At 36.2% G+C, this 26,094-nt stretch overlaps 1 long non-coding RNA gene across 1 annotated transcript; it reads right to left on the bottom strand.

The window, feature by feature from the left end:
* Positions 1 to 33: 33 nt before the first annotated feature.
* LOC130577621 (uncharacterized) lies at positions 34 to 23,074 on the bottom strand. The gene is made up of 5 exons (XR_008965789.1): positions 22,984 to 23,074; positions 20,944 to 21,077; positions 11,779 to 11,990; positions 10,420 to 10,562; positions 34 to 175 (listed from the first exon to the last, which is right to left on the bottom strand). It is a non-coding gene; the product is annotated as an uncharacterized LOC130577621 (long non-coding RNA).
* Between the last annotated feature and the right edge of the window lie 3,020 nt (positions 23,075 to 26,094).

Genomic DNA, 26,094 nt, shown 5'->3' with positions numbered 1-26,094 from the left:
AAAATCCCTATAATACAGAAGAAATTACGTTTTTTGTCYGAGATGCTGAAACGAATATCACATTGCCCACTCCAGGAGTCTGTAGCACAGCAGGACATTGAACCTTTCTCTTCTGAGTCCCAGGTGAGCCCTTAAACCACAGGAGAAACCTGCCACCATCTTCAGGGGATCATACCTGTACATGAAAATGGAAACAGAAACAAATTAATCCTCATCTCTTTACACATCATCCACCTCTCAGAACTTGAACAAGAGGATACTGTCAAGCTTTCTCAAGGAAATCGTCTTGTGACTTTTTTGTGTGATACAGAATGCCAGGTCTTTCCCAGGTACTTAAAAGTTTACTGAGACGTGAAGAAAATGAACATTGGATGGGCAAGTTAAGCTGTAGCAACAGAATTTTTCTAAAAGATTTGAATTTAAAATAGAAATGTAATCTAAGCTAGATCTTAAACAAATGTATAAAATATTAGCATCCCTTCAGATATAGTCAAATGGAATATTTCTCCCCACAGAAAACAGAAGAAGCACAGCATGCCTACATGCTCTGTAGACTAAGAGATAAGGAGAAGAACTATAAAACTGGGTAAGAGCAAGAGAGAAGAAAACAAATATAGAAGTATAGAGCCAACACCTTTCTTATCTTCATGGAAGATTTCTAGATTGCCCTGAAGTGTTGGCCTGAAATGCTGGATCACTCCTGACTTTAGAAAATTATTAGTCTCAGATCACTTTTCATTGTTTGGTATAGGCAGGCACGACTTGTAGAGGGTGGTTACCTTTTTAAGCTCTTTCAAATGCCCTCTAATGCCAACTGCACATTGCAGAAATTCATGSTGTTCAATACTGGACAACTGAAACTCAAAAAAATGAAACAGACCTCAGCCTCACTGTCTCCATGTGAATTCCGAACTGAGAGAATTCAAGTTCTAGCTTCASTTTTCATTAGATGAATTTATCTATATATTTTCCTTCACTTTTCCTGCATCACAATTAATCTCACTGCCTCAGGTTTTGCATGGTATTCTTAAGAACAATCAAGCATCACTCACCTCACTTCGCAAAGATTAAACAAGGATGGTGCACAACTGCTAACCCTTGATCCTCAGTCTGCTCATTTCTCCAGACTGCACTATCTCTTTATGGCTCTATAGAGATACTTCACCAGCATGACATTATATGACAGAATAAAGCTTCTTGCTGTAAACGTACACCAAAATATTCCTTTACAATTTACCATAAAAACACTTRATATTTCACAGGCTAAATCTGTCAATTCTAGAAATCTCAGTGAAAATCCTTGAAAAAAAAGCTATTTAACATGATTATTTTGAATTTAGGTGGTTTTCAAAATTGCTGCAGTCATAATCAAAGATTATGTTAGGAAACCTGCAGCTTCATTCGCTGAAGAAAGTTTGCTCTGATCTGGAATCTCCAGCCCAACCTCAAATACTCATTAACACAGGGAATGTGTTCTCTTCTGTGCTTTCTTTGCACACAAAACAAGGAACATGTAAGAAAACAGTGTAAAGAAAAAAGGTTTTGAGCTGAACACTGAACTTTCCAGCTAATTATTTTSTTGTAGCACTTTATTAACTTAATTCTATGAAATGAACTAATGATAGAAAACAGCTAAAGCTAAATCTGTCAACTTTACTTTCTATTTCATTTCCAGGAGAAAATAATTTTATTCTCACTACTTGTCAACTGACTCAGGTTAAAAGCTTCTTTATAATCTTGAATTAGTGAAGCAAATTTAGCTTTTTGCTTTCATATTTGTTGTGATGYGCATCTCTGCTGCACTACTATATCCCCTTTGTTGTACCAGTTTAAATATCATCCACACATGAAAGGCAGTGAAATTCCATCAGCGACATTTTTCTGAAAGCAAGCAGTGTTGGAACAAAATCAAAGCTGCAAATAAACCCAKCCTGCTCCTCTCCAGCTTTCTAAAACTTTCTCAAGTTCTGGGAGATGGGAGAGAAATGCAATTAAAACAATTCACGAAGTGCTTTATTTGCCACCTGCCATTCATTGAATACCTGCTGATAAAAGTGAGTTTTTTTACTTGCAGATTTGTCCTGATAGACTGGAATTATGAAAGTTCACAAGTGCTCCAGGAGCCACATGAGGATAAATATAGATTCAATCAAATCAAATCAAGTTTGACAATAAAGATGTARGAAGTGAATTACTTTCAGCTTGTCCCAAGTTGTTTAACAGAACCAGGACAGTTTATGAAGGCACCTTTGTTTAAAAAATGTAGAAAACCTTGTACTGTTCAGTTCTTCTGTTACCCTGTTAACTACATAATTCACAAGCTGTTACAATTTTCAAAAGTTATTTTAWGCAAAACTTATCATATGGTAAGAGGTGCTTGCGTGATGTTACTCTCATTAAACCTGTCACTTTTTATGCTGTTATATACTTGTGAAATAAATGTACATTAACTATTCCTGTCCTTATACCAACATACTCACTGGGCAATTTCAGTGAAAGTGTGTGTCTGCATTGGTGTTTTGTATTAGATCTACCCTGCACTTCTGAAGTGAATGTCCCAGCTATTCCTCTTTTCATTGTTGTGAATTGCATGATGTATTTGGTTCCTTCTGATCAAAACCAACTCAGAGATGAAGGTACAGCTCTCACTTCATGGGATTGGACAAGGGCAAGCCTGGGGCAGCCAATCTCTCTACATCCCACTCCTTGTGGTGTGGTCATCAAGTACTCAAGACAGGTTCATTTAACTCATGTATTTATTCCCATTGAGTTTCACTCATAGTGCCACAGATAGGTTGCCACAGATTTGTGAAGAGAGAATCTTGTATTACACAACACTGAAAACGCTGAAAAAAGATCCCTTGCTGGACATCACAAAAAGAGGGGGGGAGGGGGAAGAAATCTTTTCCATTATTATTATTGCTCAGAGATCTGCTTGTGAAGAAACAGTTGGTGCCATTGTGAGGTGATAYGAATGTGCAAACCCAAGGTAGCTGGAAATGCAAGATTTGAACACTGAGCCCAATTGTAATTGGTAGTTCCAGTAACTAAATATTGCATCAAAATTTTCTTTCTTCTTACATGTATCTTTTTCCTTCTTGCTCTTTGCCTCTTAATGTAACTATAGAGAAAAATATATGTCCTCAAAATGTAAGTATTTTTCTTTTCATTAGAGAGTTTTTATAACTAATTCTCACACTGTTTACTAAAATGCRCATCAAAAATACCAATCAAAAGTGTTGGAAGAGCTGTTATCTGCAGCATAACTTTATGCTGTAAATATATGATCAGATGGGGTAGAYCACAAATGCTCTGTTAATGTTGAGGTTTGTGTATAATTGACATTGACTATTATATGTTAGATCATGGAACTGATACAAATTCAGAAGTCAAATACATAATGTAAGTTTGAGAATGTAATATAGTCACAGCCTCAAAAATTAGTTTTATCAAAAAAAAAGCCGTTGAAATTCAGTAGTAAATTTTCATTGCTATTAGAACTGGCTTCTTGCAGATTTGTGAGAGAAAAACTAAAACTAGACATCATCTGTACCACAGCTACGGTCCAGGAAGCAAAAGACTTGTGTGTAYATTTATGAAAACATAGTGGACTCTTGGTATACACAGACCTCCATTGTCATTTGAGCATATTAAACACAGGCTTCAAGACCRTCATACTGATTCAGATTTTATTTTTAAAGTTCACCTGAATACTTTCCAACTTTMAGATGACAAAGGCCTGAGGCYAAAAGTAGAGACAACAGGTTCTTRGYACCATTGACAAACTGGGATAGTTTGTAAAAAAATCAGAATTAGCCAAGTAAAGTTTAAAAAGTGATTCATTTTATATTAGTGTCCTTATGAATCAATTTATTCAGATTATAATGTCACCATTTACACCACCAGTAAAAACAGGGCTTCATACTACAACAATAGGCAGAGTTTCATTTTAGTAAATCAGGGAGGTGCAGTACTTTCATTTCACCACATCATTTGAAAAACAAGGTCATAATAAAATCATTCTTTGAACAGATGGATGGGACGAAAATCTAAAATGACCTTTAAGGATTTTAACTGGCACGTGGTAAAGACATAAGTTCTCAAGTACAACAATTTTGAGTGAACTGAAAAGCAGTAATTTCTCTAGCTAAATGCTTTAGGTCTGTGATTGGTTCAGTTTCTTAATCTTCCATAATGGATGYTAAACAAAAAGTAAAATAAAGACAAAATTATTGTTAATCCACCAATATGATGTCAATTGCTTTTACATGGACCATACCAAGGATAAAAAAAWWKRAARRAAAAAAAAGTAAAGCAAAATAATTAATGCTAAAAGTTTCTTACAAAATAAAAAAAAAACAAACCTATGTAAAAAGTTGGTGTTTTTTTCCCTCTAATGAAATGAGCTCTTTACATATAAATTATATTGTAATAACAGAGCTCCCTGGTGGAAAAGAGTTCCTTCTCCTGCTGGCAAAAATTAAGATAATCACAGATGGCTAATGATCAAAAATACTGACTGACAGCTCTGAAGTACAAGGCATAGATAATATTCTCAGAGCTACRGTTTATTTATACTCAGAACTGGCTTTAGGCACGCACAAAATGTGCATTTGTGATGTCCTATTATAAAGGAGGTCTTTTAGCCACCACTGCAGTTCCTSTTGCCAAGGCTTTTCCTTAAAACTRAACTGATCCCCATGATTATTTCATGAAAATACTTGTGTTTCATTGTACCAGTTGTTTGAAACAATCTGCAACTAGCTGAATTTTCTCAAAAATGTGCACTATTATTTTTAATAGCATTATAATTAAAATTTATACTTTGAGTTCTTAGAAATACTGTATTATGCTTCAGGATTTATACAGTGCAGAAGTCAGTCAGGGTAAAGAAAGGGTACTGAAGTTCATTCGTTTCTTGTATTTGAATGATGGTGTACAAGGTGTCTTGTTTCCTTGGTGGTGTTCAAAAACCTGTAAGGAGTTCGGTCTTGCTCCCACTTATTTTAGTTGAAATGTTTACTTGGTTCAGCCAGGAGATGGATGAGCTTATAGGTAATTCTAKTTTTCTCAAATGTTTCTTATTTATCACTTTATGTCTCTTTAAAAACTATGCTAAATATTTTTGTGAAACCTATCTTTAATTTCATAGGACTGACTAAGCTTCAGGCTTGTGATTGTTATAAACTTCCATTTCCAAGTACACATCCAACATGCAACATCAAATTTTTCTAATAGAATGTCTGCTTAATTGAAATATAATTTCTAGCTCCTGTCATGTAGATGAAGAGCTGGAAAGATATTCCAGGCCTATTTAAAAGGTTTGGTAATAAGAATGCCAATTTTAAATACCCTCCAAATATTATCAATTTTGTATTAGCAGCATTTCCTATGAAATACTATGGGATAATGGATATGTGAGAAGGTTTCTAGTTCTTTATCCATTTCAATTTCAGGTACATATTGAGAAGATGGAACAAAAAAAGGCAAAGTTCTTTGAAATTTGCTACTGATGGTTGTTTGGTTTTTTTTTTTTTTTAACTTCAGCAATCAGGAGAGAAGGAGAGAGAGAGAGAGATGCTACTAATGGAAAAGCTACACAAAATTACACGTCCATGGACACCAGTGAATACAGAAGGAAATTTTCAAAATCCAAAACAGTAGGGAAATCTACTGAAGTCAGAATCTGGCCCTGCTTAGACTATGCAGTTCATGTCCACAAGCAGCATAAACCAGGCTTCATTAATCACAGAAATCTCAGAAATATTTGCTTAATAAACCTTTTGATTTTCAACTAAGCGCAATATTTAGACATAGGCTAATGATTTTTGTGCTGACAGCAATAACCTTGCTGAGGTGTTGCACAGTCTCAGCCTTTAATACAGGTTCACATTCTTTTCATTCAAATGTCTGACTACAGCCCTGCTACGAGAGCTGGAAGTTCTGGGTATAAGAAGCCTCTATACATCCATGCAGCTCCTGTTATGCCAGAGCAGTGTGAATTTTACAATGGCAGGCATGGAACTGGAGTAATAATTAACAAAACTTTTCCCCATGCAGATGGCATTTTTGTAGGTATGTTCATCCTAACCAAAATGATTTCAGCAAGTTATTTAATCCAAACATATTTGCAATTTGTAAATCAGCCTGTGACTCACTAGCCTTCTAGCAGTAGCAAATGTATCAAAAATTACTTCTCAGGGTGAAAACTGGTATACGGTATTACACTAAAAACTCAGACATAGGTCATTAAAAAAGGAGACAGAGAGTGAGATAGAGATTGAAAGATTTTTTATGTATTTATGGGTTGTTTTTTTTTTTTGGTTTTTTTGTTTTTTTTTTTATTTATTTATTTTTTTTAATAAAAGAGGTGTTAGGAGCTACAGGGGCTTCACAAACCAGCATTTTTTAAGAGAATGTATTCATTCTACCCCTTTTGAAAGCCAGTTACAGCTAAATGAACTATCACAACTAAGCTATTTCACTGAACTGAACAACAATAAACCAAAACGAGTAGAAGTACTAAAAGCATGCCTGAGGCAACAGAAACTTTGGTGTTAATTTCCATCTCTTTCAAGTACATTTGATGAATGATGTGACAAAAGAATCCTAATTAAAGTCGAAATCMTGAATACTAAATAAATTAGAAGTGCCACTACATTCATCTTCCACAATGATAATACTGCCACTTCTACTCCTTCTCTGTGCCCCTKTGCTTACATCTGTGGCAGTAACTCAGCAAAGGGCACTGCCAGCACAGATGGGGAAATGGATACTCTGCCCCAAATAGAGAGATAATAGGACAGGCAGCTTTGTTTCCCTTCTCTGCCTTTAATTTTTACAAAGAAAGCCTACCAGAGCATTCAAAGTATTTTTAGTCATATATTTTTCCTCTCAAATGACTTAAAACTTGACAAGCGACACTACACTGTCTGGTCTTCAGTAGCCATAGAAAAGTTGCTGTGTTTATGGTCATTAATTTTTTATTTCTTTTATTACTGGAGAATCATTAAGTATATATATACTCAGAGTAATATATAATCCTAATGGGTTGGAAAGCAACACTGAAGGGATGAAATTCTATGGCTTGTGTCACACAAGCCAGGCAAGACAATCATAAATGACCTTAAAATCTATGAATCTTTCAAGGAGCTGCCCCATTCAATAAGCAGACTGGAACATGAATTATGACTCCCAAGAGACATCCTTTCCCCWCTCCCCTTTTGTTCCAGGGAGCAACTCTGAAATACTTCAGGAGAAGTTTATATCCCCAGTGTGCCCAAGCAGTAGGCTTGTCTTTTTCTGTTCTCTTTCCACTCCTTAGAGAAAGCGGGCTGTCAGGGGAGGAGGCCYTTCTATTCCCACCACAACTACACTCAAAATCTGCCAAAGCAAACAAAAGTGTGCTTCAGYGTCTCCAGATCCCATCTGCACTGTCTAAGGCCTGTGACAAGGGAAAGCCTAAAATGCTGTAGTTAATCAGGAGCTCAAAGCGAGCTGCGTAGTCCAATCTCTCAACTGTGTCTGTGACAAATAGTGCCTGCCTGATAGAAAAAAATGTAAAAACATAATAAACATGTAATGATACTTCTCTAAACTATTTTCCCAGCCCAGGGCAGTTCTAATTCAGACTTCATATCTTTGTATTTAATGTCTCAYGAGTATTGCATGTGCACAGAACACACAAGACTTGACTGACATGGTTAAACAACACTGCAATTGCATAGGTCACACAACACTGATTATCTTTAATCTTGCAGTGATATCACACTTCTTGGGTCCTTTTAAACAATGTAGCTTTCTTCGTATTTTCTAAATTACAAACTTTCATTTGAGATTATAAACAAGTTTTCAGATTTGTTATATGAATTTTTTAGAGGAAATGAGAGAATTATCTTACTGAAAAAATAGATTGCTGGTTTCYATCTGCCTGATATATTTCAAGGCCTGATTTTACACCTAATCTWGATCATGACATTCTAATGGGCTACAATCTTGAAAGTACTGTGAATGAAGGTGCAGCTTTTGCACACCTGCTATATAAGTTCCAGAATTCTTGTTCGCATGTGAACTTTACAGCTCTAATTTTCTCCTATGAATTTTGGACTGATGCCTTAAAAAGGATATTTCTTTATCTTAACTGATCATTTCAATGATCAGCATGGATTGTTGGGCTAATTATTCTGTATATGTGTATATAGATTTAACAAATTGCCTAATAGGAGAGATATGCTGAGACACATATTGTGTGGTGTTACTTATTGAAGATCCTATCTTGCACATGAACAATTGAATATTTGCAGTACCAGCTCTTGAATTYTAACTTTGCATTCAGCTACTAACAGGAAAATATTTTATTTCCAGTGTCACTCAAGGTAAAGAAAATGTTCAACCCTTCATTAAAAATGCACAGGGCAACCAATTATCTTACTCATTCTCTCTCACACAAACACCCTGTGATACACATATGCAACATGGACTTTCCTCTGATATTGTCAAATATCAGACTTCAATATTTTCCTGGGTTTTTGTATAACTTCATATGTATGTCTTGAAGTGCTGGTCAAGGATAAAGAAGGCAAGTGAGAGAAGAAATATTTGAAAAAKAAAAAGTTGGAACTTGAGAACATAGTAAGGCACGTGTCTGCTTTGTAACAAAAACATCAACTGAAGGATGTTCATGTTGAAGGATGAACTGAAGGATGAACTTCTCTAAACTAAGGAGAGAAATTAATTCAGAAATTTGACTTGCTTTTTTGCGTGTCCCTCACTACAGAGTTTAACAAAGTCACTGCAAGCTTTCCTTTCTTAGGGACAGACTAGATTGTATTTGGTTTTCACCATCACTTTGACTTCATTGTCACTGACCTTGATCCTTTCTGTCACTGTCTGCTGTGATCCCCGGGGATCAAATGCTCAAAGGTTATCGACTTACATACATGTATATGAGTTGTCATCTCTGGTTTCTTAATAATTGATTGTCAAAGCACTTTTGCACCATGCACCTTGCTTTTTTTGACAGAACAAGTGCCCTTTCTTGGCTCAATGTTCAGCTACTCTTCTTTGGGGTATGTGAGTGTCAACTGGCGTGATAAAGTGGAAAAATACAAGCTTGTCAGTAATGACCCAGTTGGTAGCCATCAGAACACTTGGCTAAAAAGTCAGARAAAGCTTTTCAAGTTCTTGTGTTGTTTTTTGTGAGGTTGTTTTTTCCCCTGGGACTATTAAAAATGTTGCAGAAACTATTGTCATTAAGAGAAATCTGGATTTGACTTAGAAATTCAAAGGAAAGTATCCTCAAGAACTACAGAAGAAAATAGTATTATTATCAATATTTTCAAACATGCGAATGATCTGAAATAGTTGTAAAACTACTATTGCAAAAAACTACTACTACCCCCCCCCCCAAAAAAAAAAAAAAAAAATTAAAAAGAAAAATCCATGTCTGGTCTAAAACTTATATGTCTTGTGAACATATGAATACAGGTTGCTGGGGGTTTTTGAAGTATATTTGTTTGTTTGGTTGGTTTTTTATTTTTAATTTTGAAGGTTAAAAAGTTTTTYTCAGGCTGGCAGTTTTGACAAAGACTCAGCCAAAATTCTGGTTAGGTTTGTTGTCTGGGTTTGGAAATTTATTTTTTTTTCTATATTCTTTAACTGTCCTCTCTTAGGTGGTTCTACTGAAGGATTGTTCATGCTAGTGAAGACCAGATTACAYAAAACTAGTGGCTTTATACGTTGATTAATCTTAGAAGGTAAGGTTAACTGAACACAATAATTGTTACATTTGTTGCACTCACCAGAAAGGTAACAATAGGTTTCTTAACGCAAGTGTTTTTTTCAACAGGCTTCATCTCAGAGACAAAGAGTGTCCTTTTGTTACCAGACACTATTTTCTGGAGTTATATTGTGCTATTGTCACCATAAAATAAACCTGTAATGTATTGAACAGAGTAAACTCTTCCTGTTGTGTAATGCTTCCCTATCTCTCTACCGGCTTAGAACACCTTTTATCTCAATGGGGAAATTTGGATCTTTTATCAACTAGTTYGAAAAAGCATTTAAATAATGTGTCTGGGACTGTAGTCTATGGAGATAATCAGTAGCTTATTAACCTTAATCATAACAACACATTATCGCTATTTGGTTTCATGTTGACTAATTTGCAGAACAATGGGGAAGAGCACACTCAGCACATAAGACTGTTCCCAGCTCTTGGCACTGCATAAATACAGTGACCCTCACTTGAAATGTCAGAGACTTAAGAAAAAGCTGTATCATATGATGAAGGAAGAGAGTCGGGGRAAAGAGGATCATGCAATCAGAGAGTTAGTTAAAAAGTAAACACTTGTTAAACCCCTGGACAAAGTGAGACCATCATCAAACAGATACCTAGAGCACAGAATAAAGGTCAGTTACCTTTTATCATGTTTGTGTAGCTTCAGTTAAACTAACAAGCAGCAGCATGTGCTTAAGGTCATAGTTAAACACTTTTGCCTTGATAAATGAGCTGTGTATTAGGTGCTTCCCTTTCAAGAGCATGGCCATATTGGAACTCTGATCTACAAAAAAAGAACATCAGAAAAGGAAGCAATTTACCTGGGGCAGAAATCAGTCATTTCAGGTGGTAGAAGGAAATAGTAACATGTCAAATAATAAAATAATAAAAAGTCAAAACAACTAAAATGAAGCAGAGAAACCTCAAAAATAAAGCAGTTCACTTCAGTTTTGGGAACGGAAATTGCAGAATTTTTTGTTTTCAGCTGCCTCTAAATCATGAAAAAACGTTTTACCTTGAACTATTTCAGTGTTAAAGGTCCATTTMCTCATAACTGCACACTTCTTATGAAAATTCTAGTTCTTGATCCTGATGATTTTACTGTTTCATACGAACAACATATAAACCTACTGCTAAGGAAGGAATACAGTCATAAGCCTTATGAGAGATTTATATGTCTCCATTCTGGGAGGAGGGAAGGTACATGAATAAATGGCACCTTCTAAGACCCTGCTATATAACAGTTTCACTCAGTTCATTCAAAAAAGGAATTTTTAAGGGTATTAATATAATTAATTTCTTAGATAATGTAGGACAACAATATCTTCAGTGGGGAAAAAAATGGTAGATCTGCAATATATATCTGAATAGCACTACAACAAAATAACTTCAAGAAGTTTTAGGTTCTGTATTAKGAAAATAACTTTTCTAAAATTGTTTACAGTGAAAAAATTTAGATGACAACACCCCAAAATTCATTAGAACTAGTTCTACTACATGTAATAATGTGCAGTAATAACATGTAACTAAAGGAACATGAAAACTTTCTACCTTTTCACTGGATTATGCTATGCTACTGCACCTCATGAAGTGTATGCTGCAGTTTAATAATTACTGTGTCASAGCATAGCAACASTTCCYTTGCATGATTTGYACTGCACAGAAAAATGCATTCRCACCGARTAMRATTCTRCTATAGGCTAAACTTTTTAAAGKTCATAGAATCATAGAATGSTTCARGTTGGAAGAGACCTTAAAAATCATTAATTCCAGGCCCTCTGCCATGGGCAGGGATCCCTTCCACTAGAGCAGGTKTCTCAAAGTCCKACCTAGCCTGGCCTTGAACACTTGCAGGGATGGGGCAYCCACAGCTTTTCTGGGCARCCYGTTCTGTTGCTTCACCACTCTCATMGTRAAGAATTTCTTATATTTAATCTAAACCTGTCCTCCTTCAGTGTAAAGCCATTATCCCCTGTCCTATAAGTACATGCAGTAAGTACCTCTCCAGCTTTCTTGTAGACCCTCTTTAGGCACCMGAAGGTGCCAGGCYCTTCTCTTCACCAGGCTGAACAACTCCAACTCTCTCAGCTTGTCTTCACAGGAGAGGAGCTTCAGTTGTCYCATCATCTTCATGGCCCTCCTCTGGACTCACTTCAACAGATCCACATCCYTCTTATGTGGGGCYCCACRCCTGGACAGTGCTTGGTTGTACCTGTTTCCATGATAGAGAGAGTGGTAGCAATTTGTTGATGCTTTGATAAGGGTTCAAAAATATCTGCCGTAAATCACAGTAGGATATCACATCACAGTGGCAATGGTGCTGCAAACATGAATGTTAAAAGGTCATAAAATCTTTTTTGTAAAGTTGAGGAAAATATAGACCAATTCTTCTTCACATGTCATACAGAAACAGGTAGCCATAATATATTCAAAAAATTTCTATGAAAACCATGAGAAGCACTTATTAACAAATTCATTTTTGTTTCCTTCTCTATTCTTATGCTCAACCGGAATAGCAAAGCACATGAAAATTTCTCAGAATATCAGTTTGAAACACTGTAGTCCATRTTCTGATATCAGAAGAGTTGAAATTATCATGGAGAGTATTTTAYCACCAAGAATTTATTTGGCACTGTTTGTAATAATTTTCTAATGTATTTTTTTAACAAAGAAGGAAGTAAAATAGGATGAGAGAGGTAAACATACAGCAAAACTAGGTACACCAAGGCTGATGAAGAAGGTCAAGTATGAGAATGTTTTCAGCTGTAAAGTTGAAATGAAGCCTCAGCCAGTCTTTTTTGACCAAAATTATAATAGTGAGGATTGGGAGAGACTGAAAATTAATTCAGTGAGACTTCATTATTTCAGTGCTACAGATTCACAATTCTGTMAATGAAATTATTGCCTTCTTGTCTCATAAATGGTGCAGTTAATCAAGTCTCTAAACCCCAAAATTTCTCCACATTTTCCTGCTAGCTCCATRGCTCTCTGACATACAGAATAACTGTGCTTTTTTCCTAAACACCACTGCCTTAGACCACAATTATGTGGTAAAGTATCTGACAAAGATCTGCAGCGATTTGGGTTCTAAATCTGCTAGGCACTAAACAGTAAAAAAAAAACAGTGATTCACACAGGCCTTGGGACAGGGCTGAGAGAGAAATGTCTCACATGTACTGCACATGAAAAGACATCATTCCACAATAAATTTTGGCTTGTCTTGCATGAATAAGGGTGCAGATTCAAGGCTCTGGAAGCAAATACCTCTGTACATATACATATTTTTTATCTTCAATATATTTATATATTTAATTTATACTGCTTATAATTTATCAGAATCACACCTAAAATTGTACCTTCATTTCACAGCAGTGATTAAATYTGCARCTTATTTTGTAAGAAGGTGGCTTAMATATACAAGAATTTTAATTTTACYGAAAAGGGGTGTGCTGTGAGGAGATTTCACTGTAATGTAAGTATGCTAGTCTCCTCTGAAATAATGCAAAAAATGTATCTGATTTTTGCCTTACTCTAGACAAATRTTGTCCATAAAATTMAAAACAACTATTGAGGCTTTACCARAGTGATAAACTGGAATTAACTTTCTGTGTATTATTTAATATGTTATAAACTATGGAAACACTTAAGTGTRAAAACAAAAGCTGATCTCTTCCTTTATCCTGCTGTCTGACTCTTAGTTCTTTATCACACATTTTTCCTATGTAGCTGAACAATATCTCTTCACAACATAAGATGCAACATGTCTTCACTTAATAAAGAGAAAATGTTTTTATTCAGCATTTWTGTTGATATTTTAAGTGTCATGCACACTGCTAAGTAGTCACAAGATCAAATGCACTTTGGTTTAGTTTCCACATAAAAATTAGAAGGTGTTAATKTTATTACCACTCTGGCAATATATTTGAAAGCATATTAATGAGTATTAATGTCATATGCTTAGCCAAWAGAATWCWTGAAGTCAGAGTGTTATTTTATCTKCTTTAAAGCTTTAGTAATAAGGAGTTGAATATGTATTTTGAGAAGTATTCTATATCCTGTTAGCCAACAGTTGGATACAATTGAAAAATCTCCTACTGTATACAGAGAAATTATGCCATATTTTGGTAAAACAGTAAAGCTGGTGACAAAAGTGACTGAATGCCAATAGCATCTATCAAAAATATCCAGACAAACACAGAAGTAATTATATTATTCAGCTGAAAAAATTTCCAGTTGTCAAGATAAACATTCTTGRGTTTTTACTTGGTTTATTTTAAGAAATTCCAACCAGTTTGGATAATTMATTWCATGGAAATCACTATGAAACTATTTAGGTTTCCTTTAACAAAATATTTCACATTTTTTCCTTGCAATTCTTTCAGTCCCATAAGAGCCTGAATTCATCAAGGAATTAGATGAGAAATGGAAGTTTCTGTTTTAGAAAACAGAATGGCAGCTAGACAACAGAAAACAGATGCCAATTATTTGCCAGTGTCTGCGGTAGAACAAAACATTTCATGACATTTACTTTGCCTTAGCAAGGCTGCCGTTGATGTCAGTCAGCAGGTTCAGAAAAGAGAGTCCATATGATCTAAGACTGAAAAAAAATTCTTACACTTTGGTAAAGATGACAAGATGAAAAATACATAGTACTTTTTATAGCATCATTTGTAATAGCACAATCTGGAATAATACTTTCTACACTGTAAGACCAGAGCTGCTTAATAAATTAAGTGAAAACAGAGTTTGCATTTCTTGGACTCAGAAGCCACAAAATAGGATTTCTTTTGTCACACATTGAACAGGAAAGAATTCAAGCTGTGCAATAGAAAATAAAATCTTTTGAAAGTACATGAGTTATTTTTATTTGCTCTGAGTACACAGAGCACCTTACACCCATTGTAAGGTGGGCTACTCTTCATCATGCACCATCCAAGGAATACAGGAGCTAGTGCCATGCTACTTACCTTTAACACACTGAGTCAACATGGTATATATTAATGATAAAAAGTCAGGCCAGCAGTAAATAATTCTCTAAGATGTGTGCTAAGACAACAATCAAAACTTTCAGTTTGGATCTGCAACATTTTTTATCTAGCAAACACCTTAGTTAGATGGCTACACTGACAAAACATGGTATACTGTTTGTGGTTTACCTGTTATGTCAACATGAACTGTACAGATAAAATGCTGCCTGGAGAGAAAAATTGTACACATTTGGAAACTATGTCTGCATCTTTCTTCCAGCCAGATCTTTCTTGCACCAACTAAGTCTTAAGTTAAAGGAAAAAAATGCTCACCCAGACAAGAGTGTCTTGAAGAAAAATGCTGGCAATGGAAGATAAGGCAGCTGAWTGGTTACCTTGTGTGCAGGGCTATATACACAACACATAAATGCATGAGAATCCACAAGGAAAAAAAAAGGCTGCATTATATCTGGTCTTTAAAACAATTACAGCACATAATATCGTCATTTCATATGGGAATATCTGCTATCTGTAATAACTGTAATATCTCATGTTCTTTCCTATCAGAAGGGCTCAGTGTAACTGTGCAGCCAGTGGAGGTCCAGGCATGTCCAGTGATGGGCWAGCACTCACATGTGACCCACCAAACACTAACCTTCAGTTCTCCTGGCCTGACTCAAGCCAGAAGTGTCTGTAAAGCCTTTCTACCCACACTGTGTCTTCAGTTCAGTTTGTCCTTCTGGAATCTTGTGTTACCATGGGCCCATCACCTCTCTGTCACTGATACCACTCACAGCCTCAGCCCATTTGCCTCTGTACATTCCTCCCCCTAAAACACTGATAAATTTAAAGTGTAATGACACCCCGAGTATACCACACCTCAACCACCCCTCTAAGAGAGTACCCCATAACAAGAATAAATGACCAAGTCTCATTCAAAAAATGGTTAGGACAAAATTCTGGCACTCACATAAATACTAAGCATAAATACTGTTTTGGTGTCTGCGCTTCAGAGTGATTAAGTGAAGGTGAGATGTGCCTGTGAGATTTTAGCAAGGTTTTCTCAGGGCCRATACACATTATGAAATGAGTCACAACACAGAGAACAAAACAGGCAAACAGTGCAGCTCCAGGATGACATCACTGCAGCACAGGGCCCAAACTCTGTTAGTAGCTATTTYACAACATCAAAATTTGCTACAGTTTTAGTTAATTATTTTATTTTTTACATGATTACTGAAGCCTGCAAAATGTATTTACTTTCTGGAATTTTTTTTCTTTGAATTTACTTGCTTTCCCATGAGAATAATAATCTTCATAGGCATTTTCATTAATATTTTCTGGAAATGACATTTATAAACTCAATAATATTGACATTTCTAGAAAAAAAAGGTTCACCTAAGCATGTTAAGCATCTTGAACTATGACTTTACAGAAATTTTTGTATAGAAAACAAAAAAGTGGCTTTTCTATTAGCCAAGACTTCCCACTATAAAGAATCAATCTTCAATTAGCACATTTCTTTCAAATTAAGAAAGGCTAAGTAAGCCTAACTCATGCTCCCTGGATGATAAGCCAGCATGCTGAGGAAGTGGTGCTGAGAGGTGGAGAATAACTTGATRTCAGGGGGAACATACTGCTGTGACCCAATAGTACATCTTTTGCTGCTGTGAATAGTTCCACCGATTTCAGGTGAATAGTCCTGCAGGATTAAGGCACTGATTCATAAATGTTTCAAAACAAGGCCAAAGCCCTGGTCATATTTTAAGTCTCAAAGACAGGGTAGTTTCTATCTAACCTAATAGATCAGAACCTCCACTTGCTCATTAGCTGAGGACCTCTGCCCTCCTTATTAAGCCCAATTTTCTCAGATGARCTGTCAGAAGGAATCTGCTGCAAGTGTACACAGGACAAATTCCATGTCATTAATGGAACAGGTGTTTAATGATTTTGGATGCATCAAGTTTACCCAGCTTCTTAAAAGATCTCTTCTCATGTATAATAGTGGCTGCAACACCAGGGATCATTTTCAGAAAAGGTTGGCACTTCCCAGTCTATCAAACCAKCAGCTTTGTGTGCTTGCCTGGTGAATTTATTCAAAGAGATTTAAAACCCTAAAGTTAAGGAACTAAACACTGTTTAGGATTCCTATTGCTAGTATTTATGAGACAGTACTTCAGCCTCCACTGAAATCAGTAGGATCTTTAACTATGTAAGGCCACAAAGAACTTAGGGGTCATTAACAGTAATAGGAAACTGYCACACAAGACAGGTTACATTTACTTTAGAAGTTTTATCTTAAATAAAAGTTCATAAGTCTAAAACGTTTTATATTGTGCATACATACAATTAACATTTTTTTGTCTATACAAGTATAAGCAGATGCAAAATCAAGTTTTTATCACAGTGGAAACCATGCATTTGGCTGGTACTTGAGATCAACTTGACATGGACTTCAGCACATTTTATTCCCTGATTTTATCCCAGCCACCTTATTTTCCATGGTGGAATATAAGTGATAGAGCTTAGCAGAAGAGCCTGTCAAGTTACATGGCACCCTCCCAGAAAGCAAAGGGAAGATGAAAGAAAGATTCCTATACTAGGATGGGAAAGAAAAATTCCTGTACTAGGATGGGAAGGAGTTATTTTGAAAAAAAGTTTTGCATGAAAATTTAGATAAAAAGAATAAGAGATTTCCYAAGCAAAATTAGGTCAACTGCATTTTAAACACTAAATCTCACTCAAAGAGGAATGAAGAGTTGTCATGTTTCTGTTACAGCTACTAATCTCTGATTTTATTCAGGCTTTTGTATTAGTGTGAAGGATCTTTGCTGTCAAGAGCAAGTGGATCCATATTAAGAAASCCAGCAAACTTAGACCAAAAGAACAACTTTCCCTTTTTGATGGAGACTTTTTATACTCTAATATTCTGTCAAGTTCAAATTACAGCTCATCCAGAATAATATGAAACAGGTGCTCTCTGTGCGAGGAAAATTTTCACTATGAGTTGAGAAACAACCTTTTTAACAGGACACCAGGCAGGCACAGATAGAAGTCCTGAAGGCAACTACTAAGGTTGCACAACAGTGAAGAGCAGTGCACACCCATCTCCCAGCAGCTTCTTGCAAAGCCTTGCTTTAACACTAGCTGCTAATGATCTATTAATGACTTTGGTGATGGGCAATTGAGGTGTCCCAGCTATTTTCTGATGTACCAGATTGCCTGTCGGGGCAGCCAGAGATGGCAAGTATTGGAGYCATCACAGCTGAAATCATTGATATTCACTTCCCAATGACAAATCAGTTGGTCTAAGAAAGCATTTTACTGGGTTTCTAAKAAGAGAGACTCCACGGAGGCTAAATAACATTTTAGAAAGTCTAAACTTTTGAAACTTGCTCACAATAATGGCAGATACAACACAAGATCTAACATGAGAGAGAGATAAAATGACATTGAAAACCCATGTTTAAATTTCTTAAATCTCTATCTCTGCACCAAGCCAGATGACAGAGTAGGTGGGAATCTATTGGGCTTGGTGGTAGATCTATTCTCAGGCATCAAGTTACACTAATGACACGTCTGCTCAGACTTCACAATAAGAGCATCATTTTGATAGTGAAACAGCCATCACTTTTGCTCATAATGCTTTTCTTGGTTTAATAACTTAACAGGAGAATATGGACCCACTATGTAGGACTGAACAGTCTGCTTTTGTTTCTTTTCTCCTCTCAAAAATGTTTAGTCTGGATTATTTGACTTCTGTCTTTGATTTTCTAGTGGAGAGTCTGTATAAGGAACTATTTCAGACAGCTGGAGTTTGTAGGTGAAACAGTTGYTATAGGATAGCATGCTGCATCATCATCTTTTTTCTTTGAGCTTCCCAATATCACAAGTGGTGAAGGAATTGGGAATATCCAAGCCARCTAATTAGGAGTCAGTGTTATGAAGTGTTTTAAGAGCCTTTGTCACCCWCAAGTAGTTCTGCATAGCTGCCACMTCCTATTGCAATTCTGGTTCATTARGATGGGGAATCCCTTGCAGCAAAAGAAATGCATCTGCAGGAGGCAGCTACACTCTATGGATTCTGAACCTCAGTAGGAGTGACAAGGTCATGATTATTAATGACCTTCACATTTAGAAGATCCAGCAGAGTGGTGTGGACTATATCCCACATATCAGCTCCTCTGACATCCTAATTTAATAGAAACTGTGAGATGGTATATCTAAATTTTCAGTGTGGAAAAATATTGCCCTAGGTTGACCCCAGCTGAGTTTGGGCAAGGTCTGGGCAGAGCAAGACACTTGTGTGAGAGACAGGCCCAAAGCTGAACTGCCAACGAAGCAGGAGCTGTCAGTTTCCTTGTGGGTTTGGGGTGTTATTTCTCTCCCGAAAGGTAACACACTGCCTCAAAGAACCTCCCATAACTTTCTGAATGCAGATATTGGCCTTTTTGCAAAGCCTAGACCCTTGCTGCACTGGCATATTGAATTTTCTGATAGCAGGAGTTGTTTCTTCCCTGCAAATCAAGAACTTGCCTCTGTGAAAGGCAGTAGTTTCCAGCCTTCCTCACCCAACCATGAAGGCAGCACTGAAGTCACAGGGCAACCTGTGACARGCAGAGGACCACCTTCTGTATGAACTCAGTGCAAGCAGAGATCTTTCCTGTTTAAAAACAGTATTCAACTTGCCTCCTCACAGAGCAAAGGGCTGCTTTGAAACCATTCTCTTACATTGTCATTACTGTTGGGGTTTTTTTCCTTGCTTGTAAAGAAACAGGAGACCGGCTTCTTGWGCTGATACTAATTACATCAGTGTGAAAAAGATTCCTACTCACAGMAGTGTACTTTTGAATAGGGAAAAAAATTTACTGTTGTTGAATACAGATGGTTAGCTCATTTTCAATGTCCATTTTCATACTGATCATTACTATCCTCTACCCGAAGAAGAATATTCTTAGCCCGTTTTTTATACTGGTCTTATACATCCTCACTGAAATTTCTCTTTAGAGAGCTGAGGATTCTCTTCTTTCCTTTCTTATTTTTCCAGACCTCTAAACTAAACCTTGTTTCACCAAATGTATTAGGCTATGGTTTGGCAGCTGCAATATTTTTGATTTCACGACTCTCGTTAAATTTAAAAAAGTTTATATTTCATATTTACCTTTCTAAATCAAATTTTCCCTTCCTTTTTTAAACAAGAAAAAACATTATGTCCAAGATGCATTTGCCCTGAAGTGTCCTTTGCCAGATAAAATGTAAGCAATTATAATTATAGGCCAAACACAAGTTTTCACTCACTGTCTTGTAAATTAGGGTAGAAGAGCAATACCTCATATGTTTGACACCATGCTTGATCTCTGGTTGAAATATGCAACCTTTTCCAAAATATCTCCTAATAAGAGGTCAGTATCCTGTCATCAAGCTGGCATCTTGCATGAACAGTAAGTTCTATGTGAGGGAGGAGAAAAGGGAAGCCTCAATTGAAAGGAATAACAGAACAATCCCATTCATAACTTTCCCAGCATTACTATTTGTGTTTGTCTGGGGGGTGGGGGGAATGCAGCAGTTGCTTCCTCATCCCTTCCAGTATGGCACTGAGCAGACTTTTCTTTTAACTATGGCACTGATATTAAAAAACAAGTTGAGAGATCACTTTTGGCATATGCCCTCGATGCCAGTGTTTTATTTATAGTTCTCTTCTATGCCAGTGTTTTATTTATGGTATTAAATATATAAAGAGATTATAATGCAGCAAAAAAGGCTGTTATGGAAAAACAGATGCTGTTTTGTCCAAGAGCCATGCTTATGAACAAGGCCACCTGGCTTTAAACACACTGACTTTGAGCCACGTACAGAGCARAGACCTTTTCTTTTTCATTATTCAATCAGTTATTTCATCTGTGTCCCACAATGGTGCATAAAATACAGGACATTTCTTTCTAACAACTGACATGAATCAAATCTTATCTTTTAGGAGAGAACAGTGTTCTGAGTTTTGTTTTGAAATCAGGCCCTTGAACGTCTTTGCTGCCTGGAAGTACATTAGTATCAAACAGAGCATTTATCCCACAARTTATTATGTAACCATTGTAAATAATATATAAATACTTCAACTTTATCTTAGCTTAGCAYTACTTTTAGTACTGAACTCATTTTATTAGCGTTTTTTATTGGAATTGTTAGTAAATCAATCCCTACCTTCTCTTCAAGGCAGTCAGCCCCTCCTAGTGGCTACTCCCAATCTGCAGCAAAACACTCCAGGTTTTTCTGCCATTTGTCCTTGGTCTCTGCTAAGCACAGCAGTGAAGGTGGAGCAGTGAATTACTTTTCCTCTTTAAAATAYAGAAGAGAACAGGGAAATATTTTGTCATTTCAAGTTATTGATGGAAAAAAATAAACCCACACAAATGTTTGCGTTATTCCTTTGCATTAAACTTGTCCTATTTTTCATAGCCTGAATATTATGAGTCATACAAATGTGAGCTATAAGAGTCTRTATTGCTCGATTACTCATATTCTCCCCTCTGCTACATCAATACTTTTTGAAGTGTTTTGTGAAGCTGAGCAGTAAAAGCCAAACTATTCTATAGACCGAAGGCTGAAAGCCTAAAAAAAAAAATGCTTGTGGTAATATCCTTCCTTTTTAGATCTTTCCTTCCCTTAATTTCAGCAATGCTGCTCACACAAGTAGTTATGCACATGTTTGTGTGCTTGTTGGAGTGGGTCTCTGTCACTCAGCCAGGAAAACATTTCTGACAATCTGCCTGGTTTTCATTCCTCAGTTTTACTGCCTAGCTGGCTGTTTCTGCCACGATATTTCACCTGTTGAAACTGCTCAGGGAAGCTTTTGAGCAGCACCCCATGTTGTCACTAGAGTTTGATTTCCCCTTTCTTACATATGAACATTATCAAAAAACACAGAAAAACAAACAAAAAATGTCTTTCTCTCTCTCTCTCTCTCTCTCTCTCATCTCTCCATTTGTATCTTCATAGCATGGGCAATGTAAAAAAAAAAAAAAAAATAACTGCTAACTGGAAGTTATCAGTGCAATAGAAAAACAGCTCACACAGCAATACCTATGTATGAATTGATTACATAAGACCCCATGCAAAATTTGATTATCCCTTGATATGTAAATCTTCTTTCTGCAAAAAAAAAGTTTAAGACCATTTGAGGAAAAGAACATAGGAAGTTCCAACAAAAGCCACTGGCAGCAAGCTATCAGCTGCATGTCAGGATGTTACCCACCCAGTTTTCAGCACAGGGTAGGACATTTACTGCCTTTGCTCAAGTTACTGCACGTCATCAGCAATTTCCAGATTTTAGGTCTCTATATAAAGGCATCACTCTTGGTCAACCAGCAAAGCTSTGTTTCTGAGGGCCATCTAAATGTACCAGGAAAAGTCCCAATTTTCAAAAGTAGGTATTTATTGCTTTGTGAGAATAAGGCACCATGCCAGGCACCTACMGAGAGAGCCAACCCAAATCAATAGCTAGGATCTTAGCAGGAGGTTGAGAACCCATGCACAGCACAGCAAGCAGACAAGACAAGCTTCATTTCTGATATAAATACACAATGCACCGAAGAAAGCCTACAGGCATTGAATCTTTTAGGATCAGTMTAATTAGCTTATTCTACTACTTTGATATTGAAAGATATGCCAAAGCACATAGGCAACAACTAGCAAGAAAATTTCTGTCTCTAGCYCCTAGGAGGAGAAAATTGTAGGTACTGTGTTTAATATCAATAAAAGAGCATAGTAAAGGCTTTTTGAACACCCTCCTTATGATTTTAGGGAAAAAGTGGTGGTATGTCTTGTGGCCTGAGGCAGTTTGTTATACATCCTAAGCCCACACAGATTCATGGTTTCCTCCACAACCATTTCAAAGTTTACATAGATTGGAGTTTTATTGTTAAACAAATTTCCAAGACTGGAGTTTTAATTTGTGTTGTGCATATGAAAGTCATCTGACCAGTAAATCTTTCTGTTGCTGACTKCTGAAGATGGCTTCAAGCCAATGTTGAAGAATGTTCACCTGAAAGTAACCCCTTCATATTTCTGTAAAAGCTTACTTTTGATTGAAGAACTATTATTAGCCATTATATTGGTACTTTAATCTAAACTGACATCAGGAACTTACTACACTGGATGTTACCTATAAAAACATTAAGGAACAGCCATTTAAAAATGTAATGAGTTTGTAACTCATATAGGCAAGACATTCAAATAAATTACCTTCGTGTCAGAAATTGAGGTTCAGGAAACGAGTTGAATGAAAATCTTTATTYTTTTCTTTATCCAAAATTTTTCCATCTATTATTGATTATTGGATATACTCCTAGAGATATGTGAAAGGAAAACATGCATTATTCAATGTTTTAAGTTCATRAAATATGAAAGAAGATTATTCAGTGTTTTAAGAATACATCCCATTTTCCAATTAAAATCTGAAATTTTGGTGTTTCCTACAAAATTGACAACCTGCCTAAATTTTGACTCAGAATTATCAAATCAAGCAACACTAGTATCATGGAGAAAAAATAATCGAACAATTTTATGCTTTAAGAAAATACAGGACATATTAAGACCATGAATATGGATCATTCCAGAAACTGGATGCATAGACCATTAGCTTGTTAAGCTGCTGAAAATTTTTGATTCTAGTGTGAACTCTGAAGCCAGCTTTTAGTCCCATCCTGCCTAAATTGTTCAGGTGTTGTTTGCTGGTAAAATAAAATAAAATAAAATAAAATAATAAAATAAAATAAAATAAAATAAAATAAAATAAAATAAAATAAAATAAAATAAAATAAAATTAAATTAAATTAAATTAAATTAAATTAAATTAAATTAAATTAAATTAAATTAAAAAAAAAAATTTAAAAAAACCTACACCAAACCACAAAAAAAAATTCTGTAGCTGTCAGTAAAGCCTATAATGTATTCAACTTTATCCTGGAATCAGAACAATTTCTAAAACAGTAAAACTACAACTGACTCAGAACCTAAAGCTACCCAAATTCAATAGAAATTCTTTCAGTCAGTCTAATGGGCTTTGGGTCATGGCCTCATGCATTAAACTAATTTATACAGAAAAAAAAAATCTATTTCCTTTTACTTTCAATTAATCAGAGAACTGGAKGTGACCTATTGGTGGAATGGTAAATAATACAGAGAACAGGTCAGTTGTACAGAGTGACTTGGATCGCTTGCAGAGGTCAGTTCAGATCTAAACATAGTTTTTATTGCTGCCAAGTGCAAGGACTTCTATCTAGAAACAAGGACTATTTGTAAGATGAGAAAGGCCATTGTAAAGAGCAATGATTCTGTCTCCAGATTGATAACAAATTACTWTAATGGTAGATGAGCAGTTGAACCTGATTTCCTTCAGTGAGCTAACATGATCCTTAATTGATTTGCAAGCAAGGGAACATGATAAAAGTGGTAAGGCAGCATTAATGGCACCATTACTGGAATTCTGTGTCCAGAATTAATATCTGTAATTCTAAAAAGATATCAAGGAATTGGAAAGGATTCTGGAAAGATGTAATGATGCATTCTTCAAAATATACCTTGCTGTGTGAAAGACAGAAAAAGTACAGCCTATTTGGTTGATTGACAAATGACCTGGAGATAACTAGCTCATTATATGTAAAATAATATTTCTGATAATCAGTAAGAGTTTCATCTGACAGGAAAAGGTATAACATGATGAAAAGGGAATCCAAACAAAATCTAACTAGAAAAAAAGAAAGGATTTGAAGCACTGAAGAGAACTAAGTTTTGAAATAAAAAGGCTATTCTAATTACCCAGAATTGTATGGTTCATGTGAAATTATTTTTGTTGTTCTCTTTTATCTCAAAATAGTTGCAGCTGATTAAATAAATTAATGGATGACATTTTTTGATTTGTAGTATGTTGGCCTTGACATGTGAGCTAGGGATACAAAGGAGCAAATTGTGCTATGAGTTGAGAGGGAATTAATGGTTTTGAAGCCAGTGCATATGGGGTCTGTTATGCGGTGGGTTGGTGATTTCACCTGAGGAGTACAACTGATAGATAACCAGGTACATTGGTGGTAGGTACGTCCAGAAATGAGGAGCTGATCTGATCTGAGTCCATTCAGGATGTGTTTGAGTATCACTGTGTTCAGCAGAGATTATTGTGTGATTTATTTCAATGGAATGGTTGAAGTACAGGTATAGTGGTTATTCTGTTCATCATTAATCTATTAATCCTCTGAAAATAGACTATAGTTAATAAGAGTATATCCATCTACAYATTAATGGGCATACTATTGAATGTATTACCTGGGCTAATGTGATGGGATTGATATGTTAAGGCTGAAGGTGATTGTAGACGACCATAATGTGTTTTCACTTAAAAATCTATGACTTTATAACATGAGAAAAATGAATACATGATAGTTTGCTGAACCACAGGTAGGATCTTTTCCTGGCTGAGTTTTCCTACCTGAGATCATATTGCTAGTTATTAGGTTTGGAATTCAACATGGATATTACAATCTCTTGTGTGTGGAGTTTTAAACATGCAATGTCACTAATGAATGTCAGATCTTATTCTCAAATTGCAGTTGCATCCCATCCTGGGTCCTTCCATCTTGAGCAGCCAGGTAGCAAGACACAGACAGAGATGCAGCAGATGCAGAGGACTGAGCAAACTCAGGCATTTGTGTCAAAAAATTTGCTCTGCTTTCATAGGAAGATAAAGTTTTCTAAGGTGTGAACTAGAAGGACAGAATTAATGATCCATTTGGGCACCAGCAGGATCTTGTGCCTAGGTGAACCTCACAGGATCCATGCCCTGGGACAGCAACCAACAGAGCACAGAAAGCCCCAGGTGACCACTGGGTAGGTGTTAAACTGTCCCCAGCAACTGTGCATAAAAAAAACCCCAACAAAACCTGTCCTGAGCAGTCAGTGCAGCAGGCATGCTGTGTCATGTCTGGCAGATAGGGGGGACATCATTCCCAACTACAAGACATCATAGAGCAGTGACAGTTCCTGGGATTTGCCACTGACACTGGAAGTTTTGCCATCAGGATGATGGAGCGGGACCAGCAGCATTTTCATATGGCCAAAATGCAGCCACTGCTTTGCTGCCAAGTGCACAGACCAACATCTCAACAGGGAAAGGGCACCTACACCAGTCACCAGCACTACTAGAACATTTGTACATTTATTTTGGCTGGTAGGGATAYCAAACCCRGCTCAGAAATGAGASTTGTAGTTATTAMCACCWTAGTCAGTCATTTTTGTTCTGTTTYACTGAACTTTTTCATAGTAATCACGATGAATCAGACTGTGATGAGCAAATAAAAAGCT

The sequence above is a fragment of the Malurus melanocephalus genome, unplaced genomic scaffold, assembly GCF_030028575.1.
Source record: "Malurus melanocephalus ecotype Western Australia unplaced genomic scaffold, MMel_1.1 scaffold_185, whole genome shotgun sequence".
Taxonomy (NCBI): Eukaryota; Metazoa; Chordata; class Aves; order Passeriformes; family Maluridae; genus Malurus; species Malurus melanocephalus.
This window is presented reverse-complemented; position numbering and strand designations above follow the sequence as displayed.